Below are 13,953 nucleotides of genomic sequence, written 5' to 3'. Positions count from 1 at the left end.
CGTATAGGTCACAATTGAACATACTAAGAAAATAATTACAATGTCCTAAATTAAATGACATTTTTGGTACCAGTGACTGAAATTCAGCAAGCTTCACCATTGAGCAATATCCCCATCATAAGTCCTATTTTTGTATTTTTTTAAACAGGGTTTTGCTAAGTTTTTCAAGGCTTTGTCCAAAGACCTAAAGCTGGGTGCCCACAAAGCAAAAATACAAAGGACTGTCATCCCCCTGGCTTATGGAACACTCACTAGGCACTAAGTGCTAACTATCTATGACTTCATTTAATTCTCACTATAGTCTTGGGAAGCAAGTGGCATTATCCCCATCTTAAAGATAAGTAAATAGGAGAGAAATTAAAGATCTAAGGAGAGAAATTAAAGATGTATTCAAGCTAAGTGAGGTGGCACATGTCTGCCATCCCTGCAGATTAGGAGCCTAAGGCAGAAAGATTGTGAGTTCAAAGCCAACCTCAGCAAAACTGAGGTGCTAAGCAACTCAGTGAGACACTGTCTATAAATAAAAATACAAAGTAGGACTGGGGATAAGACTCAATGGTTATGTGCCCCTGAGTTCAATCCCAAGTACCAAAGGAAAAAGAAACTATTCAAGCCTCCATAAATATATAAAAGCCAGAATACATATGTATGATACGTACTCAGGACCTTGGTCCATTAAAATTTATATTATACTAATCATAACATCTAGGAACCTCCCTGCAAGCTTAATAAATCCAATGCTTGAGAGTACTCCGCAGAGATTTTTTTTTCTCTGACTGGAGCTAAAGTCCAGGTATCAGGGTGATTGACTCTACTGCTCACAATTAGAGATGCAATCACTTTTATATTAAAAATCAGGGAAACTTAGACAAAATGATTGGATTCACCTACTCAATGTTGTGCATCAAGTCCACAGGAAAACCAGGGTGTGTGTCTGTACTTCTGTAGCTCTCCAAAGAGATCTCTGTGGCTCCAAACAAAAGAAGACTCCACAAAGCTGAGGGGACACAAGCCAACCCCTCTGCCACAACTCACCCCACAATACTCCTAGGGAATAAGTGTACATAGAGGAGAGAATTCCAGGTAGTAACTTGGTGATCAATGGACAATGCCACACAAGGAAATAGGGAATAATCCAATCCAGCAAAGGCAGAGGAGTGGCTGGGCCAGGATGGGGGCTGGCCTATAGGATAAACTTTTCCAAGGCACATGAAGCCCAGGGCTTCCTCCTCCACAAATGAGCCTTGCCTTATCACACATAGGCTTGTTCAACTATTTATGCCCTTCTCCTATTTTATTTTTCTTTTGCACATGGCTTTGAAGGTCTCAAGATTTGGCATTTCTTATAAATTTTTTTCTGCAGCTTTCAAACTACTCCAAATTCAACCATGTGGAAAATTACCTGTAGGCCTTACAGGTTTTAATTGATTTTATTATCATTTAATTCAAGTTTCCAAATCTCTCTCAAAATACCTTTTTTTTTTCATTTTTATGATACTTAATACTCTTCACACATTGACAATGGTTGTGATAAAGCAGTATCTTCTGACTCCAACACTGGAATTTCAGTGACCTGCTTGAAATGATTGTACTTTCTTTTGATTCTAAATCACAAGTCTCCATTTTATTTTGTATGCTTTATATAACTTTATATATAGTACAGACAAGACTAAGCTAATATTACATGGTTTGTCTCAGAGAAAGGGCAGGCCTCCCTTCTACCTCCGTTAGTGAATATGATGGCTCATCACAGGTTCCTTAGGGTTGCCTTTCAGCATGGGCTCTGACACAGCTCCATGTTCAATCTTCCTGTGATCTCCTCAGCATGTAGCCTTCTGTTGTTGTTGTTGTTGTTGTAGTTCTTCTTCTTCTTCTTCTTCTTCTTCTTCTTCTTCTTCTTCTTCTTCTTCTTCTTCTTCTTCATCTACTTCTTCTTCTTTTGAAATTTCAGATTAATTTATTTAATTAATTATTAACTTTAATTAATTAATTATTAATCATTGATTAATTATTACTTTTAATATTTTACACAGAGCCTGAATCACAAAAAAAAAATCCATTTTAGAAATGGTGGCATGCAGAAACAACACTACCCAGAAACCAGGTGCTTCATGTGAGAAAAAGCTAGGGAAGAGGAGCCTATCACACATGATAGAGAGAGGACCCTCAGAGCCATGGTGTAACCATGGAAGGTGCCAGAAATCCCTCACCCCAAATTGGAGGCATTGTAAATTGTTTAATTTGACTGGACTAATTTGATCTTATGATCAGAGTAATAGCAATTTTGTTTGTACATGATTCCAATTGAGATGCCTTTCCAAATATGTCCAGAAAAAAATTTGGAGACCAGCTCTCCCAGGATTGCTGTTATCCACAAAAGAAGAAGTAAAATTAAGAGACAGCTTACGTGTTACACTGGGAAAGCCACAGTTCTGTGTTTTCCAGGGAGATTTTTGTCATATTTCTCTAGACAATAATATTATAGGCCTGCAGAGACAGAACTTAAAGATGTCTTTCCTTAAAACGTGCAACTCTTTAGGCTATTACCTGCAAAACATCATCCTTTGCCTCATCCATCTGGATAAGTGCCTCTGCATTCTTAGATTCAGAAGTAGTGTGCAGTTGGGTCATGGAAAGGCTGTGGAATGAGGAAATTTTAGCATACTAGTGAGGTTTCTTGTATATGCAGGAGAGAGACTTCAGCTCCAATAATTTTACTCAATCCAGAGGACTGTGTTCTGTATGGCACATTGAGGATATTTTCTTCTAACAATGTTTGCTTCTTTAATTTTATATCCTCCTAAAATGAGTCATTTTTAATAGGTAATAATGATTAATTTTAGTTTTCCATTTGTTCTAAGTTTAATGAGTTCTATTGATACAACTTACATATGGAATGTCATCTACAGATTTTAAAAATTACTTATTTGTATACATATTATAAAAGAAGACATGAGTTTTAACTTGATATTTTATAAATTTTTATTTTATTTTATTTTCATGTGGTGCTGAGGATAAAACCAAGGACCTCACATATGCTAGGCAAGTGCTCCACCACTGAGCCATATCTCCATCTGTAATTTATCATTTTTTATAAACTTGCTTCTGTAATATTAAAAAAATAAAATAGAACTACTATTGATGTGAATTCTATAATTTGAGTAATTATATTTTTTTTTTAAATTTTAAGAATGAAATGATATTCTATGTTCAAAACTTCATTTCATAGAGGGCAATATAACAATGCCATAAACTAATTATATTTCTCATAAAGTCTTTGGATCCAATTTAACTCAAAAGATTAAAAATTTCCTGATCCTGTACTCTTTCAGTTAGGAAATGACAAATGAGAGAATCATGATAAAAGGGTTTGGAAGCACACTAAATATTTTTGAAAATCAAATGAATGTACTAGTAATTTCCCATTCCCGATTAAAAATAAACAGGAATATAATTTCCAAGTTTAGAGGAGGAATATTTGTGTTAATTCATTCTTTATGTATTAGTTTCATGTGTGTATATATATGTGACTATATACATACATATATACCCTTTCCCATTTCTGTCACAATGAAAATGTCTGAATCTAATTTTTCTTAAAGGAACATTTAGGTCAGTAGAATCCCATTCTACCCTGATCACTGTACTTAAATTTCTGATTTTTTTACAAACTCGGTTGTTTGTAAGTTCTTTTTTTGCTTGTTTGTTTGTTTGTTTTTTGTCTTTAGCATGAACAAATAAGTGTAAACATATCTCTTTCTCTGGTCACTGAAACACAAAGAACAAAATGACAAAGGAAAGCCAAAGTTTTGGGGAAGTAAAGCAGGACTTGAATTTTACATAACTACATCAATCAGAGAGACAGACTGCACTTTAGGACTCCTTGGGTTTCCCAGTAATGACAGCTTGACATCTGTGAATAAGCACCTGTCTGGCTTCCTATTTCTTTACTTTAAGTTTAAACAGATCTTAACTTTATGATCCATATAAATTTATTGATCTTCGACTATGAGAAAACTCTAAGGCTAGACTCTGGAATGAGGAGTTCTTTAAGCCACTGTGCATTTTCTAGCTTGCATGGTAATTGCTCTCTAATTTAGAAACTGTATGATTACCAAGAGTTTTTTTTTAATTCTATAAATAGAAAGAGGCATATAACTCATATAAGCATATATTACATTAATACATCTAAATACATGAAGCACGTGAGATCACAAAACAAAAATTTAGAACTAAAACTCCTCACAAAGCTATAAAATGTGCTGCAATTACAAAGCAAAATAACTGTCTTTTAGGTCCAAAGCATGTGTTTTCAAAGTCCTGTAGCGAATAAATGTCTATACCTTCTTTATTCCAAATTTATTGCTGTGCATGCATTATCGTAATTTGTTTGAAGGATCATGTGTTGATATAGTGTTTCATTTCAAAAAACTCTCTTAAAAGAACTAAGAATTTTTCTTGTAACATCATCCATAACTAATTGTATTAGTACCATAGTTATATGGTGAATTTTGAGCCTATTGGAGAAGTTTGCTTAAAATTTAAAAATTCTGTGTCACTGAAAAGGTAGGAGATATATTATATTAAAGCTGACCTTATTGTTTAGGAAAGAGAAATCTGTCAAAGGAAATATATCCAGGTATTTGGTCATTTTTGCGGTACTGATCTGTGTATAATAAGTAAAATTTAATTTTATTTGCAGATTTATGGAACTGTGCTTCAAAATAAATGTGCCTTGAGAAATAATATTAGTGTATTTAACCTCTACATCTATGTCTAGAAAATTTACATAATATCATAAAAATATATGTTTTGTGTAGAAATGCTATTCACTGTATAGTGTTTTGAGGAGATTCATGGATTTGGTATTTTTGCTTCAAATATGTTTTGTCAAAAATAAACAGAACTTGGTTATAAAGCTTTTTGTTTTATATTATATCATCAATTTATGGTGAAATTTTTATTCTCTTTCAAGCACAACTATATATAAAAAATAGTGATTCTTTTTTTTTTTAGTGTTATGTTATCTTCCAAAATTCTTATCCTTTGTGAAAAAAAGATAATTTTGTAGTGCAGAATTACATCCTAATAAAGCCTATTTTATTTCCTCCAATTTTAATCATGGATCTAAATTTATATTTAAATGTATTGAAAATTTTTGATTGTGTATTATAAGCCCATAAACTAACTATTTTACTTAGAGATCTGGATCTTCAAATATACAAGTCTATTTTACTGACAATGAATTAAAGTAACAGTAAAAGAGAAGCATAAAATGAGACAAACCTCCACAATGAAAAGAGGAGGTAATCTTCAGTGACAAAAAGACTTTAAAGAACTTCTGGAAATGTTGTGCATCAAGTCCACAGGAAAACCAGGGTGTGTGTTTTTATCCAGCCTCTGATGCTGCACAAGATGAATGAGGACTGGGTAAAATAGTGGTTTCCAGTCACCATATTTTATCTATGAATTAAACACCTTCTGGAAAACAGAAAGTCTGGAAGTAGATGAAGGATGCATTTGAGTTCTAATTAGGGCTTTCCAGGAGGTGGATTAAGACCATGACTAGGCACCTTGGAAGTCCATAAGTTAGTGTGCTTCAGATCAGCACAATGGAAATAAAGGGAAGGAAGCACATTTGCGTACACAGACTCTGGGGTTGCAGTCTAATCTCAAAGGAGGCTTCTGCTTACTCAAAGTGAAATTATGGATCTGTCTTGCACTCTTGTATTTTCATACTTGAGACATGGAGTGTGATTTACATGAGTCTCAAACGGTCTTGAGTTTAGGAAACCTTAAATGGTAATAGCCAGAAAAACTATCTTCTACTAATGAAAATATTTTGAAAAGACCACTTTCAGCAATTGTCTGGGAAATGAATCCTTCAGTCCTAATGGTGCCATAAAGCATAGTTCCCTGTAGTAACACCACAAAAACTCACTTTTCAGTCTAAGTTCTGTACTTAGTTTATGGTACTGGTGAGACTCTATTCCTGAAGAAAACTTATAAGAATGGAAAACAGTGCAATTAATTACAGTTTTGACAGCTGTGTAGACTGAATGTCAAATTAATAGTCATCTTATGTCTCTTCCTCTGTTCAGTTTAGACCCACTAAACATACTTCTTTTGGTCTCTATACTCATCCCCAAATCATTTGAGGCTCCTCACTATAATTTTCTCAAGACACAACTACTGCACTGATCCTTTTACAATTCATGTATGGAAAGTGAATACTAAAAAATAGAGAATTGGATCATCTGTTTTCAAATTGAATCATCTGATTTTTATCTTCAAATATACAATAGATTTTTATATTTGGATACAGTGGATACCATGGTCACAGACCAATAGTAATATTTTTATTTTTGTTAAGTGTGGTCTGATTCAATTTTAGGCATGATGTATTGGCACTTTATTAGTGGTACTTGCTTAGCATTGCAACATGGAATCAATGTCCTTCTGGTGAGGAGAGTGAATTGACCTACCTAGGATTGTAATTTCTCCTCTTGCTTTCTGTTTTCTTAGTACATAGAATTTAGAGTCCTCAGGTGCAGTTTAAATTTTAGTTGGAATTTTGTTAAACATCCTGTTGGTAAAGGGTCCTCTTAAATAATTAGGATTTCTAAAAGTGGAGGATGCAGACGCATGATGTAAGAAAATATGATTGCCAAGTGCATTAATAGGAGTGATGGTGAGTTAAGACTCTTAAACTTTGACACTCTGGTTCCTGGATCTATATATTGTGTCTCTTGGTAGCACAACCTGATATAGTGATGTGAAATTTAAGAAGTGTTAGCAACACCATCACCTGTTCCAGAATTCTACCAGGCCAGCAGCTTTTTGTTTCTATTTTTTAGATGATAATACAGTGGATACCATGGTCATAGACCAATAGTAATATCTTTATTTTTGTTAAGTGTGACCTGATTCGATTTTAGGCATGATGTATTGACACTTTATTAGTGGTACTTGCTTAGCATTTATTGTCTGTAAAAACAAAATTAAAAAAAAAAAATGTTTGGGTTTTTCTGGTTAAAATTATTTCTGGGTTAAAAGACATCCACTTGTTAATTTATTATGAGAAAATGAAGAAAAGAATGATGCTTTAACAGGAACCTAGAGATAGATCTCTCCTCCTAGCTGGCTAGATATTTGGAAGAAGCATTTGATAGATAAAATATGGTGACTGGAAACCACTATTTTACTCAGTCCTCATTCATCCTGTGCGGCATCAGAGGCTGGATAAAAACAACTAGCCAAGTCCAGTTGTCGACTAGGTTGTCTTGTACAATATCCATGATGTATGTGCTTTGGTATGTGATAGCATGAAATCCCATTATATTTACACTTCATTGTCTCTCTCAGAGATCCGTCCTTATTACTGTACCCCCCAAATTTTATAGTCTTCAAAGTTCCTTCTAAATCCTTGACCAAGTCTTGATTTCTTCTTATTATTTTATGTACCTTCTTATGTACCTTCTTACCTGAGGTAACTTATTTTTCCACATGAAATTAAGGATGAAGTGTGCTGCCAAGTATTATGCTCTTTAGAACGAGTTTTTTTTTTTTTTCATTTTTTATTTTTCAAGGGTAATCCTGAAAGATACTGTACAATGGTGTTATTTTATTTCACTTCACTTCTAAATGAAGATAACTCATATTTATTTCTAGTAATATTTTGATAGAGGTTGGCCAATTTCCTCTTCTATCTGATTCACAAAAGGGACCTTTTCCCAAAGAAAGAAATGAATAGGTGTTGTATCACACCTTTGCTCTGAAATTGATTGGGGTTTTCTGAGAAAGAGTGTAACTTCAGTGACTATCTTCTTGGTTAGTTATTTGCTTAGTTATTTGTCACTATCTACAAATGTGACCTCAGGTGAAATGCCAAGGAAGATAGAGAGTAAAATAAGTAGAAGTTATCAATTGATTATACTTTTGTAACTGAAGTAAGGTTTGTGAAGTACTATATGACTTGCATATTTCTCTGCCTTCCATTTAAAATCTTTATTTTTATGTATCACAAATAAACTTCTAAAAATATAATTTACATCTATTATTTTTCTAATCCTGTTCATGGTTTCTCTAATTTCATGATTATATAAATTTTTATAACTGACACTAACTTGATAATCTGTGTCATTTCCTGGTTTACAAACACTTATTGATTTTTGTCTCTTTTTAGTTATAATTGGCCTCCAGTGACTAAGGGAAGCCTGCTCCTTAGTCAGACTTCCAGTCTGCTCCCCCCCAGCCCTGCTTCAGCCTCTCAGCTTCCCAGACCCTCATGCAGTTGGTTGTAAATTTTTCCAGAAGCTGTTTTACTGTCTACTTTTCAGGACAAAAAATAAAAATCATAACTTAAAAAAAGATACTTTAGGGCTGGGGATATGGCTCAAGTAGTAGCGTGCTTGCCTAGTATGCATGACACACAGGGTTTGATTCTCAGCACCATGTGAAAAAAATAAAGATATTGTGTCCACCTAAAACTAAAATGAATATTTTTTTTAAAAAAAGATACTTTAAAAAGTAAAATGTAGAGGGAGAAAGTAGCAACATTTTTTTTTGTAATTAGGCTTTTTATTTATTTATTTATTTTTATTTTTTTTATTATTAGTTGTTCAAAACATTACAAAGCTCTTGACATGTCATATTTCATACATTTGATTCAAGCAGATTAATAGGCTTTTAAAAAAATTTTTAATATTTGTCTGATTTCAATGTGGGTCACCCACTAACACTTCATCAAAATAACAGTTTCTTTTCTGAGTTCAGGTGACCAAGGAATAGCCACACCCTTGGAACAAAACAAAACACACACACACACACACCAAAAAAGAGAAAAAAAAACAAACAGAATTATCCTTAACCTAACTTTTTATATGATGTCTCAGATCCCCTTAACTTTGCACATTAGCTTCTTTGTTCAGTTGAATTGTAACTGCTTTTTGTATTTGGAACGATTGTGACTATTGAACTTGAAACATTTTATTCTGGGCATCTTGGTGGTTTCTGGTGAGGTTACGTGGGTGAGAGGGTGAAGGGAAAGTGAGGAATTCTTTCCTATTATAACATGAAGTTCCCCCCACAGTCTGTTCTCAGGTGCCAGACCTCAATTATTTCTTACAGTGGTATACTTTGATTATTTTTACTTCCCTTTACCCATAAGTTTTAACAGCATTTTATCAAACTGTGCTTATTAAGATTCATTTTTTAAAATAAAGTTATAGTTTGCCTAACCAGTCTGCACTTATTGCTTATGGTTTCACTCACCTGCTATGCCTGTTTTTGGTCTGAAAAACAGATATATTATTTTCCATATTTTATCCATTTTCCTACATGTATATACTGAAAAGAAAATTAGGTCTGGAAATATTCCATTTTGATTGAATACAATAATCAAGAAAATAAATTTTAAATATGCTAAATATATCTCCAGATTTTCTCAAGTAGCTATGCTTAAAACAAAGAAAATATCCTGAAACGAAAAACCATGGTCAGCTTCAAGAAAGCAAGAATAAAACCCAAGAATTTATCCTTAATGATGGATTATATATGATAAATACAGAATAAGCACAAGAGTTAAAGGAAAAATAGTATTCAATCTGGTATTCTAAAATGAAGCAGATCGTCCATCAATGATAAATAAAAATAGATTTTCATAAATAATAAAAATCTAAAAAGCTATTTCCCATGCCTCATTTCAAAGAGAGTTACTCAATATAGAAGAAAAAAAATTTAAAAAGAGAGCAGAGTTGGTGGACAGAAACAGTGGCTCTAACTGCAGAGCTCAAGAAAGTTATGCTTATTCTGCAGTAGACCTTGAAAATAGTTTTTTAGCATACCTCAGTCCTACCTTTAAAATGATGGTTTAATAGAAATATTAGCTAGTGAGTAGTCAAGTGATTGAATGTAGCAAATGTTAGAAGATTCTAGTGGTCTATTTTTTCTCACCATAAAAAAATGAATATTAGAAAATACAGGAAAAACAAATGATGAAAAAAAGAAAGTAAAAACATACTAAACACAAATAATGGAAAGCCAAGTTCTGTATATGAAACACAGTAAAATGTGCACTTTTTGTAAAATTTAATGGGAAAGAAGAAAGTAGTACTGATTGTTCTTGATGGTAAGAACATCCCTCCATGAGCAGCATTCATGTCCTGATATTGGATGTCAGAAAGGCTAATAAATTCAATAAAGAAATCATTCTTAATTTTGGTGTGTGTTTTGTGATGAAAAGTATCTTAAAGTCAAATTTGTGAAAATGCTTATGGGTTTTTAACCTTCATAAATTTTCTGTAGACAAAGAATGCAACACATAATTATTTTTTAAAGAGAATAACTGAGGAAGCATGAACACAGGGACTTGTAACTATTAAAAAATAGAGTGGGTGTGGTGGCCTGTACAGATGCTGATACTCAGAAATAATAAAGTGTCCAATGTAAATTAAGCAAGAAATCCCAGAACACATACCGTAAATGATAATCAGTTAAATGCTAAATCCTTTTAATATTTGATTAATTAGGCCTGAAGAAAAAGAAGTGGCCCCATAAGTTAAATTGGTTTTCCTCCCTCTCTCATTGCAATTATAAAAAAATAATGGGAACACCTAAAACATTGTGTAGGGTCTTCTATTTATATTTCAATATTATGATCAATATAATCAAACAACTCATAGTAGATATGGCTAAATTTAGTTTCCTTTTAAAACTTTACATAGTTGCAGATAGAGTGTAGGCTGCTGATCTGGGTGTAAATTTTGGAAACTACTGTTTTATATGGCACTGGGGATTGAACTCGGGGTGCTTTATCACTCATATATATATATATACAAAATTATTTGATATTTTATTTTGAGACCTGGTCTCACTTAGTTACCAAGGCTGGTCTTGAAGTTGTGATCCTTCTGCCTCAGCCCCTATGATATTTAGGATTACAGGTATGTACCACCACATCAGGCCTGGACACTACTTTTTTTTACATGCATCTAATAATCAAAATTATTTTAAATATTTTTGCATTTTCTTTGATATAAAATACTCAATACTATCTTACTAAATTGGTTTTGACCCTAATATTTTTTTTGAAAAGGCAAATATTCATGTTGAGTAGTTATACTTTTTTTTTCTTACCATAACAAGATTTACGCATTAGATTCTATCCTGAGTTAGCAAGTCAATTTCATCCGTGTTTTAGAAAAAACAAATTGCTATAAATTTTTTCCGGTAAGTGTTTTAATCGAAATACCTTCCTCTTAGTCATAATCAAACAACAAAAAAAAAAAGATAGGAGAAAATTTAGTAAAGTCAAAAGCTAAGAACCAACATTTGGCCAGTTCTTGTTTCAACCAGATGTTTATGATTTGATTGTTTCTCTTTTAAATTTCTTCTTCTGATTTCTCTGATGGCCTTTTCTATGATATTTAATAGTCAGCTTCATTTAAAAGCACTTGCTTATGTGAAAAGTGGAAACTAAGGGAAATAAATATCTGAAACAAATTCATAGTACTCAATATGTTTCTCATGATTATATACAGTTTCCTCCCACCATTCTGGGATTTCAATTTATAGAGCTTTAAATGACTTCCATTCCTCACTATATTTCACTATCAGCACATTCAGAAAGAATTTCTCAACAAATTTATATTAAATAAGTAGCAATTTCTAGAAAACCAGATATAATTTACACCTGTGAAATTAAACAATATATGTGGAAGTTTGCTAAAGAATACTTGGCATATTCAAAGAATAAAATGAAGAAATTTATCAGAATTATTGCTTTCCTTTAAGTGATAGGGCACAGTTTATTGACATGTTGTTTCAAAAAGACATTAACATTTTCCTCAAGAAAAAATAGTTGTGATTCTTAAACATAAATTTTACTTGATTTTTTTTTAACTTTTACCCATTTATCTTGCACACTGAGAAGGTTTCTGCTGGGGTAAAACACAGTGAGATACTGATCAATCAATTGTATTTTCAACTAATGTTGTAAAATGCATCTCTGACACATTTGCTTGTTTTCATTTTATATAATAGCATCATGCACAATCAGCATGAGAAGAGTTTGCTCATTAATTTTGGTATCAATAGTGGGTTAGGTACATTGAAAAGATGTTGAGAAAATTACATCTACAATGGTGGAATCTCCCAATTCTTTGTTTTCATCTTTCCTGTGGTGCTTCTGCTCTTGATATTAGTATGTTAACTTTAATTTGCATTGTCCATACAGTTTCTTAAAACATAAGACACTTAGAATTGAGGAAATCACACATAGTAAGTTTATTTCATAAACTGATATAAGACTCAATGAAAGACTTCAGCATTATTAATGTACATTTTATTAAAATTCCATTATATTACAATGGTATATACAATATTAAAATTTTATATAGCTAAAGGTTTTTTTGTTTTTTTTTTAACAATGAATGACAGGCACGCTAAGCAAGTACATAGTTCAAATTATTCATTTACTGAGCTTCATTCATTCATAATATAATAGTTGACAAAAAACACATCAGAGTGTCTGTTTTTGAAAAAAATTGTTTGGTGAATTACTAACAATGCAGCACGATTTTTAAATTTATTATTGGTTCATTATACCCGCATCTTACTTACATAGTAAGATTGTTATAATATTCAATAAGTTGTAGCGAAAATCATGAAATACCACATACCATATTGTACAGATTATATAAATGCTCTTATTATTTCTTCATTCTTTTTCACAAATATTTGTCAGGCACTTACTATATGCTAATTTGAAATAAGTTCATGATAATTATTTCAGATATTTTTTTTAAAAAAACTGCAAGACCTCATTTGAAAAGAGCAATATAGATTTCAGAAGTAACTACTGCTTCTCTAGTGAATAATGTGTATAGAAATCTGCTAAGGTCTCGGGGTATGCAAATATATTTGAGATGCATCAGAGAGTACATATGAAAAAACAGTACTATTTATTATGTTATTTAAATAAAGTGAAATATCATACCAAAGGTTAAAAAAAATGAACTTTTGGGAAAACAAAAGCAAAAGGGTGCACTAGTATTTGAAATAAGGTAATAATAATTTTTACTATAATTAGTTGTTTCTGAGTCTCATTTCACTCTTTAATTATCTATCCATTGTGTTAAGAACCCCTAGAGGTGTTAATCTATATAAGGTACATAAATTGTGGTGTGAGGTGTTATTGGAAAATATTAGCATTCAGTGAATAATGCTATCAATTTTCTGTTTTGCAATATTAAAGAACTATTTCAGATTTATTGCAATGGATAGTTTTGTTTAAAGGGAACAGTCATTTTTCAATGTAGAAATTACTAAGAAAAATTTAGGTGTTCTCTAAAAGTCTGTAACAACCATATTTGATGAACTTTGTGTCATAATGTATAAGAAAAGTTGCTTCCCTACCTCAAACCAGACATCATTGGAATAACCTTGTGTAGTATCAGCACATTCAAGTTTAGATGAGGACTTTTGCTTCTTTTCTCCTTTTACTTCCCACCTACAACATGGCTTATATTTCATAAGCATATTTCTATGCTTGTTCAACCTCTCACACATCTCAGAATTCACTAGAAGGGATCCCTGACAATCTAGAAACAAACATATCTGAGATAGTGTATAGATTAATATATGAAGAAGTTCAAGAAAATATTGATGTGGCCATGAGATGGTGTGGTAACTATATAGAAAGCTAAAAATTGAAATTGAAAGAAATATATTACTCCTGAGAATTACTATGAATCATGTAGTATTTGGAAGCAGATATTTTAAGTAGGAAACTCTTGAGACTGATGTCCACTGCATCTTTTATATGAATATTTGCTCTGCTTTTGAGGGCCACCAGATTTTAGCCAGTAAACTTTTGGCTTGATATAGCATAATCAGAAAGCCCAGCATTCTGTTTTTATACTTAGGCATGGTTTACTAAATATTCATTGAGTT

The sequence above is a fragment of the Marmota flaviventris genome, unplaced genomic scaffold, assembly GCF_047511675.1.
Source record: "Marmota flaviventris isolate mMarFla1 unplaced genomic scaffold, mMarFla1.hap1 Scaffold_48, whole genome shotgun sequence".
In the NCBI taxonomy this organism is placed as follows: Eukaryota; Metazoa; Chordata; class Mammalia; order Rodentia; family Sciuridae; genus Marmota; species Marmota flaviventris.
Note: the sequence above shows the minus strand (reverse complement) of the source record.